Source organism: Carassius auratus, unplaced genomic scaffold (assembly GCF_003368295.1).
Source record: "Carassius auratus strain Wakin unplaced genomic scaffold, ASM336829v1 scaf_tig00004250, whole genome shotgun sequence".
NCBI classification, from domain to species: Eukaryota; Metazoa; Chordata; class Actinopteri; order Cypriniformes; family Cyprinidae; genus Carassius; species Carassius auratus.
This window is the reverse complement of record NW_020523584.1, coordinates 41,005-57,327: the sequence shown is the minus strand read 5'-3', so window position 1 is coordinate 57,327 and position 16,323 is coordinate 41,005. Positions and strand designations below refer to the sequence as shown.

The following is a 16,323-nucleotide window of genomic DNA, read 5'->3' as shown; positions in this document are numbered from 1 at the left end:
CATTTTGTTTATTTTCATTCCTTGGTAATAAACATTACATAGAAATCATAGATGATTGTTCATAGTTGTATTTTAAAATAGTTATTTATTGTAGATTTATTTCACGACTACCAACTATTACATTTTTGTATTACAAGCTTAATATTATTTGACCGATATTTACTTGTAATATTGGCTGAGATGTTTTTTTTTCTCAGTGGCGCCACACCTGTATGATTCCCATATCCTGTTAAAAATCTATTAAATCAAATTTGTTTATTCTTGCATGTTTAAAATTAATGGCTATACATCTGAAATACTTTTTAATTCCCTAGGCCAGTTAACTTCTATTATTAGTGTTTTACTGTTATGGGCACATGGGCTTTTATTTTATAGGAGAATCTGGCATGAGTTAGAAAAATGTTTTGTGTTTATAATTATGTGTTTGTTTATTTACCACTTTTAAAAAAATGTTTTATAGAAAACGGTTCAGAATTACACAAATATTTTACATTACTCCAGTGATTATGTGGTTCTCCTTTCTGTATTGGGGGGAATTGCCATAAATCTCATATTCAATGACTAATCTTTTCTCATATTTTTTTTTTCATAAAATTTGTGCGTAAAAAGTGGTGTGTGTATATATATATATATATATATATATATATATATATATATATATAATTATCATTACTGTTAGAATTTCATAATTCAAATTATTGGTTTTATTTATTTTTAAAACGTACCATGCCTTGCTCACCAAGCCTGCATTTATTTGATCCAAAGTACAGCAAAAAAAATAATCATTATAATTTATGTTTTTAAATATTTTTACTATTTAAAATAACTGCTTAATTTTAAAATTTAGTTTATTCCTGAGATCAAAACTAAATTTTCAGCATCATTATTCAAGTCTTCAGTGTCACATGATCCAGAAATCAATCTAATATGCCGATTTGCTGATTATCAATATTTAAAAGAGTTGATTATTTTTTTGTAAAGATTAGATTTTATCTGAAATAAAAAGCTTTTGCAGGCTTGGTGAGTAGAAGATAATTGTTTGAAAACATAAAAAAATCTTACAGTTCAAAAACTTTTGACTGGTAGTGTACTTAAGCCTAACTAAGTTTAAAGTGAAACATATTTCTATTAATTAGCTAAGTCTGAGACGATTATTTGACAGTGATTTCACAATTACTGTTTGTATCACGGCTAAATAAAAAGAAGCTGAACATTAACTTATGTGTGCTGTTTTTTTTATTGTGGTTTTAAATGAGGTGTCATAGACTGTGCAAATTCATTTTTCATAAGTTTGTATGCACAGACATCTGTTGTGGCAGTTTTTACGAGGCTTTTTTTGATAGTGTTCATATCGATATCTGAATTATATCGTATGACCGAAATAAAAAAAAATATATCGCGATATACATTTTGGCCATATATCGTCCAGCCCTAAACAACGCTACTGATTTTTTCCCTCCAAATTATACTCATCAATCCTGTTTTTATTATTATTATGATTCAAAAAATGAATACATCCAGAACAGGATTAGAATAGAATTCAATTCTAAATTAGACCGAAATATTTTTTCCCACAACAGCAACGTGTTTACAACAGCAAAACCACCATACCCTGTAAACTCAATAATAATGATAATATAATTCAGTTTCTAATTCCAGATTAATTAAGAGGTGCAAAGAAAAAAAAAACTTTTAATCTTAAAATGGTATTGTCTGCTAAGTGATTCTTTTTCGAAATATGGTATTTGCTGTTGCATCGATTTAGAAGCATCCGTTTCGATACACGTCTCAGAAAGGAGCACAGCCCTATTACAAGACGTGTTTCTTGTGCTCCTTTTATACTTGGAGCACATGCCCCTCCAAAGGTCTCAGCATGGCCCTGCTTCGATCATTTTAAATAGAAACAATAAAAAATACATAAATATAAAATGTGACAAAATATTAAACTATTTGTTTATATTATTTATTAACCATTGCAAACAGAAAAACGTTATTACTAAATTGTATAGATTTCTCAAATTAAACACATTCCTCAACCTGATATTTATGCAAAATACCCTTTGAACTGAGAACACAGTGGTTGTGATTCCTCTGTCAGCCACTTGAGGACGGCAGACATATAAAAATAAAAAACACCTGCAGTTGGATTCCTGTGGTCTAGGGTTTTATTTAGGGTGATTGCAGGATTTAATATAGACCAATCGTCCCCTTGGAATTATAAGGTTCTATCTGACATTTTTGTCAAAATTGAGTTATTCACATATTCTTATTCAGTGACAATTTATTTCCATTATGTGATGTTTTATTTTAAGTTGTGTACATTTTGGGATTTTTTTATTGAAAAAACAAAAAGGTTCTATCTACAGAAGTCTATGGAACACAAAAACTTTAAAGCTCAATATCTCAAAACTCAGAACGCAGATAGAACCTTATAATTCCAAGGGGATGCAATGCCCGTCTAAAACGTAGGGATGTAAAATAATAAAATATAGTTTGTGTAACGCTTGTCTAGAAAAGTCCATTCCCACTGGATTCATACATTTCATACATTACATTTAAGAATGAACCTGATACCTCATCGTTCCTTGTCGGTGCAGGACTCACTCTGATTTTATGCTACAGGCCTAACCCCAAGAAAGCGTTAGGTTATTCATATTCACCCCGAGAAAAGGTGGCCACCCCATGGAAGCAGCATTTTGTTGAGAAAAAGTTCCTAACGCAGTCAAGTATTTAAGGTTTGGTAACATTATCACCCTAAAATGCACATTTAATCACATTTGCCCTCCTCATTGGGCAAATATAAAGGGTAAAAGGCACGTTCGGTTTCAGCCAAATTGATGAAAAAAAGACGGTGCTTTACGTTGACAAAAACTAACAAGTCGTACTGATGTGACTGATTTATTATTTCATTACTGATTCTTCTTTGATGCCTGAGCTCTCTTTTCAGGTCAGTTGAAGATCATTTTATAACTGACCCAAAATGTATTTCCTAAAGAATGACAACTTTTTAAATGCAAAAGACAAAAGCATTTTGCATGGATTTGAGCCACATACCTAATGCTCGTAAAATTAATAAATAATAATAATCTGCCTCATGTATTTTGTTTAATGAAACAAATTAAACAAAAAAATCCACAAAAATCCATCAGTTGATATTGAGCTGAAAAGAGCATTCCTTTGGTGAGTTGGCACAGTGTTAATGTTAATGTCCTGTGTGTATCCTCACCAGAGGGTTTGGCCCCTCATGCTGTTGCTTCCAGTTTCCTCCAGTCTCCCCCTGCCACCATGTCTGGCACTGCTTTCGGTGTGCTGAGTGTGCTAGTCTGCGAAAACCTTCTGCCATTCACTGCGCTCTGGGAGTCCTTTCAGCTGGATGCCAGGTAAGGGCAAACACATGGCCCTCTTACATACATACACATTCTGAGGGAAAGAAGGTTGGGATTGGATATGGGCCAATCACTCTTTTTGCACAAGACAAGAGTATTATAAATACAGGTAGTACAGATAATACGGTGTGAGATGCTAGAATACAGAGCAACTTTTCCCATTTAGCAAATGGTGCAGTTGATGTGTTTCTGTTTGTTCTTGAATGTCCAGGATCTGGCATTATCGTGAATTAAATGAGTATTTCCTTTCTTTTTTTTATTTTTCTTTTTTGGCTTGCCAGAGGTATACTGGCCTATATATATATATATATATACACATATATATATATACATATATATATATATATATATACATATATATATATATATATATACATATATATATATATATATATATATATATATATATATATATATATATATATATATATATATATATATATGTATATATATAGGTTGAGGAATGTGTTTAATTTGAGAAATCTATACAATTTATATATATATATATATATATATATATATATATATATATATATATATATATATATATATATATATATATATATATATATATATATATATATAGTGTTCCTGTAGCTCAACTGGTATCGCACTGCGATAGCAAGCAAGCAAGCGCAAGGTTGGGGGTTCGATTCCCCGGGAACACATGATATGTAAAAATTGATAGCCTAAATGCACTGTATGTCGCTTTCGTCTGCTAAATGCATAAATTTAATTTAATATATATATATTCCTTTTTTTATTCAGATTTCTCACTCGTCTTTGTTTCCACCACATTTTTAAGTCCAAGCTCCATGTCAAGTGTGTCTCATTAAAATGAAGCATATGCAGAACTGTCTTGTTTAAGAGTGTGGTGATGCTTATTTGTTGTGTCTGGTCTTCAGCAGCTGGTGAATGTGTGAGTATGTTTTTAAAGGTGGATGTTTCTGTTTTCCATTACTCTCTTGACAGGAAATCTCAGGTGAATATGTGTTTTTGCATGTATTTCCAAGACAGTCTCATCTTTGAAGACTGAACGCTTTGAGGTTGCTCGTGGGGAGGTGCTGCTTTGCTTACATTGCCTCATGTGTCAGCACTGCTACACTACCAGAGTCGATCTGTATTGCGCATGACTATGCCAGAACATCCTCTGGCAAACATGTAGGTTCACAAGAGCTGCTGACTCACATGGCTCACAATATAGCAGCTTCTTTAATGAGTGTGTCTGGTCTGGCTGTAGAGCTCTGCAGGGCTCTCCACTCACCTGGCACAGACACACAGATTCACTGCCAGCAGCATTCTGGTAGCCTCCATATATTTGGCCTGTCAGACACGTAAATTATTCCACATACTGGAAGTAAGTCTGTCTTTATCACTTTTTCAATCTATCCCCCACAAAAGCCAAAAACATTAAATAAATGTTCTTAAATCCAGTAACCAATAACTACTTTTAATGTAATAGAGGTAATTATTACCCAACAAAACATGAGAACTGTCTATGAATTGGGAAAATGTATTCTGTATTTGGCACAGGAAAGCCTTACATGTATTCTGGCAGTAAGTGTGCAAATCCTCTTGAAGGTATGATTTGTGTTATACTAGTCACTTTCAAAGTCCTTATGCAACCAATCAAGAACATCTGTAATTGGGCTCACTTTCTGACTGAATGGTAATATGTTGTGTTGTGTCAAAAAAATGTAACATTTTTATTAAATTTATTGTGTAACCAGACTGCCAGAGGGTTACTGTAAATCATGTCCCCACCAGGCACCGTTTTTCTGATGCCGCTGGGGTGGCGGTTGTGCAATGGCTTGGGCCCATCATTGCAGCTTGCAGCTATATTTTCTCATTGTTTTCTCTTCCTGTCTTTCTAAATCAAGATGAGATCCAACAGAGGGGAAGATAATCTTATAATGAATTTTGGACTGGTGCTCATACAAAGTTACTGTTTGGTTTCAAAAGTCTTGAAATTACAATCATATTGGTCTATTATCATTTTTTTTTTTTTTTTTGTCCTTTTCAAAAATTGACATGTCACTATGTACTATTATTTTATATAAAACAACTCTGTAAAGAATACCCCTTTTTTATGTTCCACAGGATATATAACAGCATACAGGTTTGGAACGGCATGTAATTTTTTGATGGACCATCCCTTAACTACCAGCAAAATCTACCAGCTCATAGTGTGGCAAATGTAGTTAACAATGCAGAGAATGACCTCTTCTGCCTGATGTGTGTTAACACAGGACACAGAGTTTGAAGGGTGCATCACAAAGATTTCTAAATCATTTATCACAAATTGCAATTTGATATTCTTTACTGTTTCTACTAAAGTATAGCATGGAAATAGGTTGACTGTTTAGACTCAGCTTGCCTGTTGATGTGGAACTAAATCAGTGCTGGATGCCGGTATTATCTTCTGTGCATAAGTTCATTCCAGGCCACAAATCACTATTATGTGTGTGGTTGCATTAGTTTTATTTGAGCTGCTCCTGCTGCTGGCTGTTTCTCAGTCTGTATCTGTGGCTACAACAGTGGTGAGAGGCACTGATTGCATCTCCTGTACACTCAAAAAAATGACTCTTTAAACTTACTTAAGTCAATTATGGACAGTGGTTCCACACAACCAAATTGTGTTTTGATAACATTAATGGAATTTTTTGAATCTATGCAAACTCCTTGTGTTGTGACAACACAACTGAATGAGGTAGAATCTATGTGAAATAGTAATGTTCAACCAACTCAATTTATTGACTTTGCTTCAACTTAAACTGGTTAAGTTAACTCAACATGTTTTGGTTTATTACAATCTAGCCAAATTTGTTTCACTCTATCAACATAAGGAGGTTTGTTTCAAATTACTCATTTCAATTATGGACAGTGGTTCCACACAATTAGTTCTAGTTACTTTAACACAATATTTTCTTTTTGAAGTTACTCCCTTCAACAAAGCATTTTTTGTATGTTTTGTCTTGTAATGAGACAAAAGACAAGATGTCACAAATGATCAAAGTGTATTTGTTAAACAAGCAATAAATAATTACACACAGTAAAATACAGTTTAAACCACATTACAAAATTACACAAAATAGCAAATACAATTCTAATTGGCATTCATGGGTAACCAATCAAACCTTATTCCAGGAACAGAAACTGGCTCCAGAAATAACTTCTTCAGTATTCCAAATGTGTACCTGAATTCAGGAGGGTTGCTCAAGTTCAGTCCATAAATCAGTCCCAGCAACATGGTTTTGCAGACTGTAAACTGCTATAGGTCCTGAAGAACTGTATCCTTTAAAACTCCAACTTCTGCTGGACTGTCTTCAATGATGCAGCTTCAAATAGATTCCCATGAGTCTTCTGGATCACCTCCTGACTGCTGGCAACGTCTGTATCCTAGAAGTATTTAAAAGCATGGAGAACTCAAATTATTGTGTATTAACTTTAACAAATAATTTATTAACCTTGAACTCACCATATACTCCATACTGCTAGGGTCTTCATTTGGATACTTCAATTTCATTAGTCTGAAGATGAAAACAACAAAATTTAGCCTTTGTTTTTTTTTCCTAAAATTACATGAAAAAAAGTCAGTCATTCATCTTCTTATGGGAAATCCAGGCAAGCAGTCAAGATGGGATTCTAACAAACATTACAGTGGAAAATGTTACACATCTGGACCCTGTATGGTTAACAACAGAACTGGAATGTTCCCAGACCCAGAAACATAGTAAGGACATCAGTAAAACAGTCCATGTGACACCAGTGGTTCAACCATAATTTTACAAAGTAAACAAAAATACTTTTTTGTGCAAACAAAATTAAAACAGCGACTTTATTCAACAATTCTTCTCCAAATCGCATCTTCCACCATTATCAACAGCACGTAAATAATTCATGCACATGGTGCTGCTGACCTACAACACGCCTGCACTGAGCCTTGATTACACGCAGAGGAAAGCAATGTTCATGCCTCTTGTTACTGTCCATAATGGCAGAATATGTGATTTGGAGAAGAATTGTTGATTAAAGTCGCTATTTTTGTTTTCTTTGCACAAAATGTATTCTTGTACCTTTGTAAAAGTGTGGTTGAAGCATTGATGCCACATGGACTGTTTTACTGATGTCCTTACTATGACTCTGGGAACATTTCAGTTGCATTGCAGCCTTTATGGAGGTTCAGAAATCTCTCGCATTTTCATAAAAATATTAGGGATGCACCAATTGACCGGCCATAAATTGGAAACCAGACGGTTTTTGCTTTAAATACGCAATTGGTAATCGGCCGGTCTTTGGAATTTTTTTCAGCCGATTTTTCCGGAAGTGCGCCCGCGTGCTCCGACTACATTACTTCTGTGTGAAAGCAAACACATCCCGGGATTGATTCCAGCATTGAACTCGGGTCGGGGACGTAGTAACATTGCTGGGTTCAATCCCGGGACAAGCGCTGTGTGAACAAAAGCCAGATCTAATGCCGTGTCGTAGTGATGACATTATCGTGTGACTCTTTTACTGGCTGTTTTGAAGGAAGATCAACGTTCACTGAAAAAAAAAAAAGTGCAAACTGTATGAAGCAGAGATCAGTTAGTTCCTCACTTTCCACGGTGACACCGAGATCGTTCGCCAGATTCAGTGAAAGTATTACATGCCTAATGTTTTCGACTCGTACATTACACGTCACGCCCTGATGTCACGTGTCGTTACGGGATCTGTATTTGCCGGAATCGCAGTGTGAAAGGGGCTTTATTGAGCTTTCCCTCAATTTTGGACTGTAGACTGTGGACTGTCCTTCCTTCTTGTTTGTTGCTTAAAGATAAAAAAAAAAAATCGTCCAGTTTGCTTGTAAAAGAAATCGGTATCGGCCATGAAAAATCATGATCGGGGCATCCTTAAAAAATATCATAATTTGTGCTCTGAAGATGAATGATGGTCTTACGGGTTTGAAACGACATGAGGGTGAATAATGACATGTTTATTTTTGGGTGATCTAGCCATTTAAACACACCTGAACCAGCTAATCAAGGTTCTTGGGAATTTTAAAACAAAAAAGTCTTACCTGAAGTTCCAGGCAGGTGTGTTAGAGCTGAACCCCACAGAACACTGGCTTTCCTAGAGCAGGTCTGGACACCCCTGCCTTGCATCAAAATAAATCTATCAGTTTATAGATATACCACATATTTTGTATTTATTGTATTAATAAACCTTATCTTATCTGTCTTTTTTTGTCAATTTCCAGTAACCAGTGGGAGAATAATGTTTTAATACAAGGTTGTGTTGAGTGCAGTTGTTCTTACCTGTGTAGTGGGCACCAAGAGGGTTTCAGTATTTGTCCAAGGTCTCTTCTTCAGTATGAAAACATCTTCGTAAATTTTGCAGTCCGAATCAAGTTTGGCAAAGATTGTTGATTCTAATGGGCCTATGGTAATTCTGGATGTCTCAAATTCTGCACAAACCTGTACACATGAAGTGCAATGTGTTACAAAAAAAAAAAAAAAAAAAATTGAACAGCAAAAACCAATTCAATGATCAAAATATTAAGTGATTTATTTGTGTGAGTGATGAATAGTGTCATGTTTACCATTCCTAAAGGAGGACCTGATTACATATCTGGAGCATATAATGTGAACAGCTCAGAGTAGTGTCCGGTTTAAAGTCATTGTATGACCACACCGCCATGTTCATAAACAAAGCTTCAAATACTCCCACTGTGCTGAGCCAGGGCTCTCAAAACTCGGTCAACATCTCATGGTTGGACATTTATTGATTATTTATCTTTTTAAATTAGTTAAAATATACATATTATAACAAATAAAGGTAATTACTTCCACTTTTTAAAGTCATTATGTATTACTAATACAATTAATTTATACAAATATATTTGGCACACAAAATGAGATAAGAGAGAAACTCCTATTCGCCATTTGATTAGTTATATGAGGAAGTAGCTGAATGACAAATCATTCTGTCTCTTAACATCTCTTATTGTAAGCCATATGTATAATATAAAGTAAAGGTAAGTGATAGGACGTTTTATTTTTGGATAAACATTTTATTAATAAATACAATCTCTCTTAAAATACCTTATTGGGTTATGATAATCAAAACAGTTTGGTTTGATCTAGCGCAGAACTAAGACTTTAATGAAATATTTCCCCCACTTATAAAATGATTTTATTATTAGCTAGCTCCATACCGGAGAGCTGCTTTATAAAAGGAAATCAAGTTATAATTCTAGCGACACTTACTCTGTATTTTCATGTTTAATATTGAAAAGCTATCGATTGCATAAAGGACTGTTATATAAATAAACGTGACTGGACTTTTCTTTACTGGAGTGCCTGGAGAACCTCAGAGTTCGTGCAAACATCCATATCTCTGTGTTCTTAAGAGCTGCTTTTACATCGCGGTCAGTTTTTTGTTGTGTTTATGCAGTTATTGAGAGGAAGGCGTGCAGTATATATTTACATATTCATCCAAGGTTCGGATCGGGTCGGTTTGCCTCAAACTGAAGTGCTATCTTCTTCTTTTTAATTGAATCAGGAGAGTGTATTACAATCTTGCGCTACAGCGCCACACTGGTCAAACTGCATTAATGCAGGCTTTCAAATCAGGCAGATACGAGATCAAACCACTAACGTTACTCAAAAACATTTGCTGAAAATTGTATTTTTATCGTCGACGTTGTCGATAATGTCGAGTAATTGTTTCAGCCCTAGTGTATATATATATATATATATACTAAAGTAAATACATTACAGAGAGTCGTGCGCTTTCACATCTCCCAACGCTTCAAAATCATCTATTAACGGTGCAATAAACCGATTACACAATACTAGACTGCAAAACAAAAGCACCTCAAAACAGAAACTCTAAGAGAAATTAAAGACTTTGACTTAACACAATAAAAACTTTAGATTTTCTTACCTGACTGATACCTCTTGCTCCCCTCCACACCGTCATCAAATGCGTTGGAAATCGTCACTTCCGGTTTTTTTTGAATCACGAAATTAAACCCTTTACGTTACTTTAACGATTGATAATTAAGTAAAATTTAAAATTAAACATTTTAAGTTGATTAAACACAATACAATTGTGTTTTGTCGGAAAACTAAATATATTTGTGTTGTTTTAACAAAACATATATGTGTAAAACGAACAGTGCCGGAAAACCATTTTTTTGAGTGTATGCCACCGCTGCTGCCTGGCCAAGCCTTTGACCAGAGCTGTGCACAGAATATCAATGAGCTTTGTGAAGGAACGAGACGTTGTCTGCCTCACCGTTTGTGTCTGGTTGGTTTCATAGCTGGTTCTGATGTAGAGAAGATTATGCAAGCTTAACGTTCCACTAGTTTATTTTATTTTGCACACTCTTTGAAAAAAGGTACAAAAGCACTCACTGGTATGGTACCTTTTCAAAAGGTACATATATGTTCCTTTAATGTGCTTTCATGCACCCTATAGGGGTAAATAAGGTACCACCCCAGTGACAGATTTTGCACCTTTTTTTAGAGAGTGCAAGGCAAACAGTGATGGGAACTATGATTGAAGGGACAGGCTTCCCTTAGATGAATTTAACAGAACCTGATGGGAATATGTTTCTGTCATATATCTTACCTTAAATGCAACAGAAAGAAAAAAGTTTTAGGTTTTTAGACAAATGAAATGTTTTAAGAACTACATTGTTTTACCCGAATTTTCTTAAATGCATAAGAACATCAGTCTGAAATAAATAAATAAATAGGGGTAAGATTTTTTTAAACAGTTTTGAAAGAATGTTCTTATACTCACCAAGGATGCATTAATTTGATGAAAAATATTGTGAAATAGTTGTACAATTTTACAAAATGTACAAAAAGTTAATATACCGTATATTCTAATATTCTGATGGTAATATAATCTAAAATGCAATTCACTCCTGTGATGGTAAAGATGAATTTACAGCATCATTACTCCAGTCTTCAGTGTCACATGATCCTTCAGAAATCATTCTAATAAACTGAGTTGCTGCTCAAGAAACATTTCTTATCATCATGTCTATGTGTGTTTACACAATGGAGGTCTCATAGCCTCTCACCCTAAAGCAGATGGAGCTAGTACAGGCGCAAGTGTATCCGGTCGCAAGGTATCCAGTGCATGTGTGACGCAGTGTAGTGTAGTGGCAAACGGCCCTGCTGATTTAGCTGTTAACAAAGGCAAGCATTCAGATGAATTAGGCTCCATTCCAAGAAGAGCTTGGGTGATGGGGGAGTTTGGCACAGCTGATAAATATTCATTGAGGCATCAAGGCATTTCTGCAGCGTTCTGACTCTCTCACGCCAGGTTTCTTTCTCTGTCCGCAGCTCCTTTCATTCGTTCTCTTTCATTTTGATTTGCATGCGTGATGCCACCTGCACTGACAGGCTGAGAGAATCGAATAGGAACCAGAAGATGGTGCCCCCTGGTGTTCCCCTGTTTTCTCTCCCTCTCACAGTCGGTCTCCTTATATTCCCCAGGTACTCCTAGCATGGGGAATCTAGGTTTGTCACGTGACCCTTTCCTTCACATGACTCTGTGGATTGCTGCTCGGCACCACATGTGATGTGTGAATCAAAAAGAGGAGAGAAAGGCAAGTAATAATAAAGGGGGAAAACCTGCTATTTCCCTGCCTGTCCCCCATTGCCTGTCATCAGGCAGGTAGTTTAAGTGTAAGAGTCAGCGTGTGTATGCGTGTGTCTCTGGAGCGGCATCTGTGAACATCCTGACTCTTATGTGCTGCAGACACTGGGGTAAGTTACATGGCACTTGCATTCATTCATTTGTGCTTCTCCACAGTGAAGTCATTGTCATGCGTGGTGTGTATGCAGAGCCCCCATGTAAATATTGTTATGCTGTCATTGAAATCAAAAGAGTGGTGCAGTAACAGCGTGTTTGCTGTTAGTCTCAGATGGCACGCTCGATCGAAGACTGTTTTGAAATGGAAAAAAAACCTTTTGTTTAACCTTGCAGGATTGTTTCTCTGCTGTTCGGGCTATTGCATGCTCTGGTCTTGTTCATTCGGCCTATCTTATAAAGAAAATTTGCTGAGCTATGTTACACATGCTGTATTTTACTGTATTGCATGTGTTTTTTGAATAGTCAGCTGAAGATCCACAGAAACAGTAAGCTGGGGTTGTGAATGTGCCGTTGTTTGGAGGTTGTAATGCAGTAAGTGAAGAGTTTGAGAGCTATTAGACCTAGGGTTTATTGTCTCTTATGGGAGGTGGGTGGAGAAGCATGTGCTCATTGGGTGATCACCCTCAGATTAAATTCTCCAGAGTTGTGTGAGTGTGCTTATGCTAAATGGCACGCATTCATTCTTGTGGGCGCATTGCTGTGAATGGTATTTATTTTTCCAGGAATTTTATAAGCTAAATTAATTTTGCATTTGACACAATGTACATATACAACATACATTATCATTAAAAAGTTTGATATTGGTAAGATATATTTTTTTTCACAGAGGCTGCATTTATTTGATAAAAGAAATTATAGTAAAAAGGGCAAAAATTTGAAATATTATAAACACTTTATAGAACTGTTTTGTATTTGAATATATTTTAGAATGTAATTTATTTCTGTGATTGCAAAGCTGAATTTTCATCAGCCGTTACTCCAGTTTCAGTGTCACATGATCCTTCAGATATCATTTTAATACTGATTTGCTGGCCAAGAAACATTTCTTCTTATCGGTGTTGAAAATGGTTGTGCTGCTTAATATTTTTTTGGAAACCATGATACATTGTTCTTGGATTCATTGATGAATAGAAAGTTTAAAAGAACAGCATTTATTTGAAATATAAATCTTTGAAACATTATTATTATTATATTATTATATTATTATGTTTTTACTTTCAATTTTGATAATATGATATTTCCTTAAAAAAAATCTTACTGGCCTCAAACTTTTGAAACATTTACATCATTTAAACAAATATAAGGGTATTTAAAACCATACTATGGTTTTAAATACCCTTATATTTGTTTAAATAATGTAAATGTTTTTTAAAGTAAAATACAAAACAATGATACTTAAAGGGTTAGTTCATCCAAAAATGAAAATGATGTCATTAATAACTCACCCTCATGTCGTTCCAAACCCTTGAGACCTCCTTTTATCTTCGGAACACAGTTTAAGATATTTTAGATTTTAGAAAAACATCATCAAAGTAGTCCATGTGACATCAGAGGGTCAGTTAGAATTTGTTGAAGTATCTACTTTATTCAGCATTGTCTTCTCTTCCGGGTCTGTTGTGAGCGCGTTCACAACATTGCAGTTATGCTGCTGACGTACGATGCTGCCGTGTTATCTTTGTTATTGGGCGCACCAGAAAACACGTCAGCCAGCGTCATGAACGCGCTCACAACAGACCAGAAGAGAAGACGATGCTGAATAAAGTCATAAATTTTGTTATTTTTGGACCAAAATGTATTTTTGATGCTTCAAAATATTCTAACTGACCCTCTGATGTCACATGGACTACTTTGATGATGTTTTTCTTACCTTTCTGGACATGGACAGTATACCGTACACACAGCTTCAATGGAGGGACTGAGAGCTCTCGGACTAAATCTAAAATATCTTGAACTGTGTTCCGAAGATGAACGAAGGTCTTACGGGTTTGAAACAACATGAGGGTGAGTCATTAATTACATAATTTTCATTTTTGGATGAACTCACCCTTTAAACTGAATTAATTCCTGAGATGAACCCTGTGTCACAAAAATATCTCTAGGTATAATTATTGTTTGAATAACAAGCATACATATACACAGATGTGAACTCTTGGCATTTGCAAAGAAATAAATAAATGAAAATCCTTGTCAGCTGAATTGGTAAACAAGCCATAATTGGACTGCTGAACACCGTTTCAAGTAGAGCATTAGGGCGGCGAGTTTAATCCCCTGCTGTTTTAACCTGCAGCACTGAGAGGGCAAAGCGTCTCTAGCACTGTAGGCGTGTGTTTGTGTGTGTGTGTGTACATATATGTGTTTTGGCCTTCGTGCTCTGCTCTGATTGTTGTTGACAGTCAGTCAGACTGTTTAGTCTGTTTCAGCAAAAGCCCCGGTTGAGGAGCAGCCGCTTCCCTGTTGGGCATTACTGACTCAGGGAGGAAAAAATGTGCTCTTTTATGCGTCATCCAAGTACTGAATGTCATGCAGAGTTTTGGGTTGCAGAGTTATGTAACTGTGTTTGAGTTGATATGCAGACTTCCTTTTTTCCCCTGTTGTTTAATTGCTTCAGTGTGGACAATCATGCAGAGGATTTGTTGGGAGGTATCAAACAAAGCTGGTCATTGTATAGGAAATCTCTCTCTCTCTCTCTCTCTCTCTCTCTCTCTCTCTCTCTTTCTCTCTCTCTCTTTCTGCAATTTAAATTAAATAATTACATATATTATTTCATGCTACATCTAGTAATAAATAAAAGATGATTGTTTCAGGTGCCATTTAAACTGAGGGGCTACAGTGTTACAAAACTGGATTTATTGTTTGAATTTCTTACAAAATGCTCATATTTGAAAGCTGAGACTTAGTTTCAGATAAAAAGTAACCTGTTCTGTCTTGTCTGTTGATGGCTTGTCAATTTCCTCTTTGTTCTGTTATATTTTTCACTGTGTGAGAACAAGTAGGCATTAGTTAACACGACATTAAAAAGTTAGCATAGTTTGAAAACCTGTAATAATCTCACGTCTGGAAGGTTTTTAAATCTCTGTGTTTTTTTTACAAACAGAGGCTGCGCAATGTTGTGGCATCTTGGAAAACTAGATTTTTACTGTGAGTGTCGAAACTTTGACTTTTCCAAGATGGCGAATTCATTAACATATCTGGAGCAGTTAAATGGGGGAGCTACATATATGCTAACAATACTGTAGCAATGAGCTGAAAATATAAAAATCTCTGTTTTTTTATTAACAATCCATTACATTCACATGCTAGTACATTTCATTTAATTCAAGCCTGTAAATGGAACATTTCCCAACCCTTTCTTTTTCTTGAGGGGGAAAAAATTACCCTCAAGCTGGGAACATTCAGTCATCAGTAAAACATTTTAATGAAATTCATTCATCCAGAGCACGGTCCTGGTTTCTGTCTAATTTCTTTTGCCGTGATTGTTATTAATGTGCAGAATCCCCACTTGGACATATTATGTATGTACAGTAGTGCCACCAAGGCAGATTTACAAACCTCAATATTCAAGCTATTTTCAGCGATGTGATGATGGATTGTTTAAATACAGCTCCTCCTATAAAGTGCTGTCTTTGCTAATGAGGAAACCAACATTACAGTACTGTTTACACAGGCTCGTATCTTGCCAAAACCCAATCTGCAATGTCTGTTTTTAAAAGCTTGTATGGCAGGCCCATTTGTATATAAACCACCTTGACTGATCCTCAGGTTTTCAAGGACAGAGTTCATCCAAACTCTGGGTACAGAAGGGTTTGGTACACCAGCACTTCACACCACACATCCTATGGCTGCTTCTCTCAGAGACCTGTGTTTTTGTTTGGTGCCATAAAGGCAGCACTGAGCTTTTGTTCCTTACAGAACATGAGCCGATTGCAGCTTGGCACGCTCCCAGCAGCCTCCCACTCTAAATACAGAGAGGCCTTTCATCCCTGTTCCGAATCCTCCTTACAGCAGCCAAATGTTGCACAGAGCCAGTGCCAAGTGCCATCACTCAGTCCACACTGAGAGTAATGTGCTCGGCAGACACAACAGCACTGCATCTGTACACAGCAGAAAACCTGTTTTATTGTTCATAACTTACTTCGGACCCGGTTTTTAAATAAGTGCCATGAAGTGGCTGGTCAAAGTTCACTGATATGTGGCATTGGGTGGGTTTAGCTTTGTCGTTCCATCTATGGGGTGACTTATTTGGGGAAAATGCTGTCAAGTTTCCCATGTGCAAGCATGTCCC

The 16,323-nt window shown here is 35.8% G+C and overlaps 1 long non-coding RNA gene across 2 annotated transcripts; it reads right to left on the bottom strand.

The window, feature by feature from the left end:
- Positions 1–6,386: 6,386 nt before the first annotated feature.
- LOC113070443 (uncharacterized) lies at positions 6,387–10,547 on the bottom strand. 2 transcript variants are annotated; one of them, XR_003279930.1, is made up of 5 exons: positions 10,314–10,547; positions 8,684–8,842; positions 8,446–8,523; positions 6,865–6,916; positions 6,387–6,785 (listed from the first exon to the last, which is right to left on the bottom strand). It is a non-coding gene; the product is annotated as an uncharacterized LOC113070443 (long non-coding RNA). The 2 variants fall into 2 exon arrangements; XR_003279929.1 differs by having other exon boundaries at positions 6,387–6,916.
- Between the last annotated feature and the right edge of the window lie 5,776 nt (positions 10,548–16,323).